Raw genomic sequence first — 6,413 nt, 5'->3', positions numbered from 1 at the left:
GTTCCCCATTGGCGTCTGCCACACGAGGGACTTCTCTCCAGAGTGCGACAATCCTATCGATGCCATTAGGTTTTGTAGCCATTTTTAAACAAACCAGCGTAGTCATTGTTTATGGGGTGTATATCAAGTTAACAATTAGTGAAGGGATTATAACAAGCTGTAACGACATGCCATGATGTTTTCATCATCAACCTTTGGGTTAACAGTCCAATGCACTAACCAATTTTTATACAACAGCTACTGATGATCATCCTCTCATTCATTCCACCAACCTGTGATACTTTGGCTACAGCTCTCTCTAACCCTGAACATGATGTTAGCTGGCTGTGTAAACACAAGACCCTACGTCCCTGGGTGGGCTCGAACCACCAACCTTTCGGTTAACAGCCGAACGCGCTAACCGATTGCGCCACAGAGACTGCTTTGTCCTGTCACAGAGGGGGTGTGGCTTCGATTTGCAATCCCCACCCACCTTCATCGCTGTTTACCTCTACCAGGGCAATACGGCAGAATTTAGAATCATGGCCTATTGAAGGAAAAGAGTTCTTTTAGAAATTTACAATGTTGCACAAAGTCAAGACGTGGTGAGATGTAGCACAACGAGCTAACCAAGTCCTGTAAATGGAATGGCGTTCGCCAGTCAAGTCTTTCACACAAGTAACGGTGACAATGTCATCACTTCCATTAGCCTTTATAACCATCTTAAAACAAACTACGGTAGCCATTGTCTATGCAGCAAAGATGAAGTAAAAAATTGATAAATGGACTATAAGGCGCTACAACATAGTTGTAATGACATACAACAATATTTTAACCATCAATCTTTGGGTTAGCAGACGAATGCGCGAATAAATTTGTGAACAAGAACTACCGTTTCAGGTGATTTTGCTCTCATTCATTCCCCCACACTGAGGCACCAGACTTCTTTAACCCTTACCACCTAACACCGTGTTAGCTGGTTATTTACGCAGAAAAGTCGCCGTCCCTGGGTGGGCTCGAACCACCAACCTTTCGGTTAACAGCCGAACGCGCTACCCGATTGCGCCACAGAGACTGCTTTGTCCTGTTTCAGAGGGGGCGTGGCTTCGATTTGCAATCCCCACCCACCTGCATCGCTGTTTACTTGTCGAAGGGCAATATCGCAGAAATTTCAATGGTGGTATATTGAAGGAAAAGAGTTCTGTGAGAAATTTACAATGTAGCACAAAGTCAAGAGGTTTCCATTTGTGATACAACCAGCCAAGAACACATCGTAAACAGAATGGCGTTCCCCATTGGCGTCTGCCACACGAGGGACTTCTCTCCAGAGTGCGACAATCCTATCGATGCCATTAGGTTTTGTAGCCATTTTTAAACAAACCAGCGTAGTCATTGTTTATGGGGTGTATATCAAGTTAACAATTAGTGAAGGGATTATAACAAGCTGTAACGACGTGCCATGATGTTTTCATCATCAACCTTTGGGTTAACAGTCCAATGCACTAACCAATTTTTATACAACAGCTACTGATGATCATCCTCTCATTCATTCCACCAACCTGTGATACTTTGGCTACAGCTCTCTCTAACCCTGAACATGATGTTAGCTGGCTGTGTAAACACAAGACCCTACGTCCCTGGGTGGGCTCGAACCACCAACCTTTCGGTTAACAGCCGAACGCGCTAACCGATTGCGCCACAGAGACTGCTTTGTCCTGTCACAGAGGGGGTGTGGCTTCGATTTGCAATCCCCACCCACCTTCATCGCTGTTTACCTCTACCAGGGCAATACGGCAGAATTTAGAATCATGGCCTATTGAAGGAAAAGAGTTCTTTTAGAAATTTACAATGTTGCACAAAGTCAAGACGTGGTGAGATGTAGCACAACGAGCTAACCAAGTCCTGTAAATGGAATGGCGTTCGCCAGTCAAGTCTTTCACACAAGTAACGGTGACAATGTCATCACTTCCATTAGCCTTTATAACCATCTTAAAACAAACTACAGTAGCCATTGTCTATGCAGCAAAGATGAAGTAAAAAATTGATAAATGGACTATAAGGCGCTACAACATAGTTGTAATGACATACAACAATATTTTAATCATCAATCTTTGGGTTAGCAGACGAATGCGCTAATAAATTTGTGAACAAGAACTACCGTTTCTGGTGATTTTGCTCTCATTCATTCCCCCACACTGAGGCACCAGACTTCTTTAACCCTTACCACCCAACACCGTGTTAGCTGCTTATTTACGCAGAAAAGTCGACGTCCCTGGGTGGGCTCGAACCACCAACCTTTCGGTTAACAGCCGAACGCGCTAACCGATTGCGCCACAGAGACTGCTTTGTCCTGTTTCAGAGGGGGCGTGGCTTCGATTTGCAATCCCCACCCACCTGCATCGCTGTTTACTTGTCGAAGGGCAATATCGCAGAAATTTCAATGGTGGTATATTGAAGGAAAAGAGTTCTGTGAGAAATTTACAATGTAGCACAAAGTCAAGAGGTTTCCATTTGTGATACAACCAGCCAAGAACGCATCGTAAACAGAATGGCGTTCCCCATTGGCGTCTGCCACACGAGGGACTTCTCTCCAGAGTGCGACAATCCTATCGATGCCATTAGGTTTTGTAGCCATTTTTAAACAAACCAGCGTAGTCATTGTTTATGGGGGGTATATCAAGTTAACAATTAGTGAAGGGATTATAACAAGCTGTAACGACATGCCATGATGTTTTCATCATCAACCTTTGGGTTAACAGTCCAATGCACTAACCAATTTTTATACAACAGCTACTGATGATCATCCTCTCATTCATTCCACCAACCTGTGATACTTTGGCTACAGCTCTCTCTAACCCTGAACATGATGTTAGCTGGCTGTGTAAACACAAGACCCTACGTCCCTGGGTGGGCTCGAACCACCAACCTTTCGGTTAACAGCCGAACGCGCTAACCGATTGCGCCACAGAGACTGCTTTGTCCTGTCACAGAGGGGGTGTGGCTTCGATTTGCAATCCCCACCCACCTTCATCGCTGTTTACCTCTACCAGGGCAATACGGCAGAATTTAGAATCATGGCCTATTGAAGGAAAAGAGTTCTTTTAGAAATTTACAATGTTGCACAAAGTCAAGACGTGGTGAGATGTAGCACAACGAGCTAACCAAGTCCTGTAAATGGAATGGCGTTCGCCAGTCAAGTCTTTCAAACAAGTAACGGTGACAATGTCACCACTTCCATTAGCCTTTATAACCATCTTAAAACAAACTACGGTAGCCATTGTCTATGCAGCAAAGATGAAGTAAAAAATTGATAAATGGACTATAAGGCGCTACAACATAGTTGTAATGACATACAACAATATTTTAACCATCAATCTTTGGGTTAGCAGACGAATGCGCGAATAAATTTGTGAACAAGAACTACCGTTTCCGGTGATTTTGCTCTCATTCATTCCCCCACACTGAGGCACCAGACTTCTTTAACCCTTACCACCTAACACCGTGTTAGCTGGTTATTTACGCAGAAAAGTCGCCGTCCCTGGGTGGGCTCGAACCACCAACCTTTCGGTTAACAGCCGAACGCGCTAACCGATTGCGCCACAGAGACTGCTTTGTCCTGTTTCAGAGGGGGCGTGGCTTCGATTTGCAATCCCCACCCACCTGCATCGCTGTTTACTTGTCGAAGGGCAATATCGCAGAAATTTCAATGGTGGTATATTGAAGGAAAAGAGTTCTGTGAGAAATTTACAATGTAGCACAAAGTCAAGAGGTTTCCATTTGTGATACAACCAGCCAAGAACACATCGTAAACAGAATGGCGTTCCCCATTGGCGTCTGCCACACGAGGGACTTCTCTCCAGAGTGCGACAATCCTATCGATGCCATTAGGTTTTGTAGCCATTTTTAAACAAACCAGCGTAGTCATTGTTTATGGGGTGTATATCAAGTTAACAATTAGTGAAGGGATTATAACAAGCTGTAACGACGTGCCATGATGTTTTCATCATCAACCTTTGGGTTAACAGTCCAATGCACTAACCAATTTTTATACAACAGCTACTGATGATCATCCTCTCATTCATTCCACCAACCTGTGATACTTTGGCTACAGCTCTCTCTAACCCTGAACATGATGTTAGCTGGCTGTGTAAACACAAGACCCTACGTCCCTGGGTGGGCTCGAACCACCAACCTTTCGGTTAACAGCCGAACGCGCTAACCGATTGCGCCACAGAGACTGCTTTGTCCTGTCACAGAGGGGGTGTGGCTTCGATTTGCAATCCCCACCCACCTTCATCGCTGTTTACCTCTACCAGGGCAATACGGCAGAATTTAGAATCATGGCCTATTGAAGGAAAAGAGTTCTTTTAGAAATTTACAATGTTGCACAAAGTCAAGACGTGGTGAGATGTAGCACAACGAGCTAACCAAGTCCTGTAAATGGAATGGCGTTCGCCAGTCAAGTCTTTCACACAAGTAACGGTGACAATGTCATCACTTCGATTAGCCTTTATAACCATCTTAAAACAAACTACGGTAGCCATTGTCTATGCAGCAAAGATGAAGTAAAAAATTGATAAATGGACTATAAGGCGCTACAACATAGTTGTAATGACATACAACAATATTTTAATCATCAATCTTTGGGTTAGCAGACGAATGCGCTAATAAATTTGTGAACAAGAACTACCGTTTCTGGTGATTTTGCTCTCATTCATTCCCCCACACTGAGGCACCAGACTTCTTTAACCCTTACCACCCAACACCGTGTTAGCTGCTTATTTACGCAGAAAAGTCGACGTCCCTGGGTGGGCTCGAACCACCAACCTTTCGGTTAACAGCCGAACGCGCTAACCGATTGCGCCACAGAGACTGCTTTGTCCTGTTTCAGAAGGGGCGTGGCTTGGATTTGCAATCCCCACCCACCTGCATCGCTGTTTACTTGTCGAAGGGCAATATCGCAGAAATTTCAATGGTGGTATATTGAAGGAAAAGAGTTCTGTGAGAAATTTACAATGTAGCACAAAGTCAAGAGGTTTCCATTTGTGATACAACCAGCCAAGAACGCATCGTAAACAGAATGGCGTTCCCCATTGGCGTCTGCCACACGAGGGACTTCTCTCCAGAGTGCGACAATCCTATCGATGCCATTAGGTTTTGTAGCCATTTTTAAACAAACCAGCGTAGTCATTGTTTATGGGGTGTATATCAAGTTAACAATTAGTGAAGGGATTATAACAAGCTGTAACGACATGCCATGATGTTTTCATCATCAACCTTTGGGTTAACAGTCCAATGCACTAACCAATTTTTATACAACAGCTACTGATGATCATCCTCTCATTCATTCCACCAACCTGTGATACTTTGGCTACAGCTCTCTCTAACCCTGAACATGATGTTAGCTGGCTGTGTAAACACAAGACCCTACGTCCCTGGGTGGGCTCGAACCACCAACCTTTCGGTTAACAGCCGAACGCGCTAACCGATTGCGCCACAGAGACTGCTTTGTCCTGTCACAGAGGGGGTGTGGCTTCGATTTGCAATCCCCACCCACCTTCATCGCTGTTTACCTCTACCAGGGCAATACGGCAGAATTTAGAATCATTTATGAAGGAAAAGAGTTCTTTTAGAAATTTACAATGTTGCACAAAGTCAAGACGTGGTGAGATGTAGCACAACGAGCTAACCAAGTCCTGTAAATGGAATGGCGTTCGCCAGTCAAGTCTTTCACACAAGTAACGGTGACAATGTCATCACTTCCATTAGCCTTTATAACCATCTTAAAACAAACTACGGTAGCCATTGTCTATGCAGCAAAGATGAAGTAAAAAATTGATAAATGGAATATAAGGCACTACAACATAGTTGTAATGACATACAACAATATTTTAACCATCAATCTTTGGGTTAGCAGACGAATGCGCGAATAAATTTGTGAACAAGAACTACCGTTTCCGATGATTTTGCTCTCATTCATTCCCCCACACTGAGGCACCAGACTTCTTTAACCCTTACCACCTAACACCATGTTAGCTGGTTATTTACGCAGAAAAGTCGACGTCCCTGGGTGGGCTCGAACCACCAACCTTTCGGTTAACAGCCGAACGCGCTAACCGATTGCGCCACAGAGACTGCTCTGTCCTGTCACAGAGGGGGTGTGGCTTCGATTTGCAATCCCCACCCACCTGCATCGCTGTTTACTTGTCGAAGGGCAATATCGCAGAAATTTCAATGGTGGTATATTGAAGGAAAAGAGTTCTGTGAGAAATTTACAATGTAGCACAAAGTCAAGAGGTTTCCATTTGTGATACAACCAGCCAAGAACGCATCGTAAACAGAATGGCGTTCCCCATTGGCGTCTGCCACACGAGGGACTTCTCTCCAGAGTGCGACAATCCTATCGATGCCATTAGGTTTTGTAGCCATTTTTA

General features: G+C 44.4%; 9 non-coding genes across 9 annotated transcripts; all 9 read right to left on the bottom strand.

Annotated features, from left to right (window-relative positions):
• Positions 1-345: 345 nt before the first annotated feature.
• trnan-guu lies at positions 346-419 on the bottom strand. Its single transcript has one exon. It is a non-coding gene; the product is annotated as a tRNA-Asn (tRNA).
• A 1,192-nt stretch (positions 420-1,611) lies between these two features.
• trnan-guu lies at positions 1,612-1,685 on the bottom strand. Its single transcript has one exon. It is a non-coding gene; the product is annotated as a tRNA-Asn (tRNA).
• A 561-nt stretch (positions 1,686-2,246) lies between these two features.
• On the bottom strand, positions 2,247-2,320 carry trnan-guu. Its single transcript has one exon. It is a non-coding gene; the product is annotated as a tRNA-Asn (tRNA).
• A 557-nt stretch (positions 2,321-2,877) lies between these two features.
• On the bottom strand, positions 2,878-2,951 carry trnan-guu. The gene has a single exon. It is a non-coding gene; the product is annotated as a tRNA-Asn (tRNA).
• A 561-nt stretch (positions 2,952-3,512) lies between these two features.
• On the bottom strand, positions 3,513-3,586 carry trnan-guu. Its single transcript has one exon. It is a non-coding gene; the product is annotated as a tRNA-Asn (tRNA).
• Positions 3,587-4,143: 557 nt separating this feature from the next.
• On the bottom strand, positions 4,144-4,217 carry trnan-guu. The gene has a single exon. It is a non-coding gene; the product is annotated as a tRNA-Asn (tRNA).
• A 561-nt stretch (positions 4,218-4,778) lies between these two features.
• trnan-guu lies at positions 4,779-4,852 on the bottom strand. Its single transcript has one exon. It is a non-coding gene; the product is annotated as a tRNA-Asn (tRNA).
• A 557-nt stretch (positions 4,853-5,409) lies between these two features.
• trnan-guu lies at positions 5,410-5,483 on the bottom strand. The gene has a single exon. It is a non-coding gene; the product is annotated as a tRNA-Asn (tRNA).
• Positions 5,484-6,040: 557 nt separating this feature from the next.
• trnan-guu lies at positions 6,041-6,114 on the bottom strand. The gene has a single exon. It is a non-coding gene; the product is annotated as a tRNA-Asn (tRNA).
• Between the last annotated feature and the right edge of the window lie 299 nt (positions 6,115-6,413).

The sequence above is a fragment of the Thunnus maccoyii genome, chromosome 22, assembly GCF_910596095.1.
Source record: "Thunnus maccoyii chromosome 22, fThuMac1.1, whole genome shotgun sequence".
Lineage (NCBI taxonomy): Eukaryota > Metazoa > Chordata > Actinopteri > Scombriformes > Scombridae > Thunnus > Thunnus maccoyii.
The sequence above is the reverse complement of the archived record's forward strand: the minus strand, read 5'-3'. Positions and strand labels throughout refer to the sequence as shown.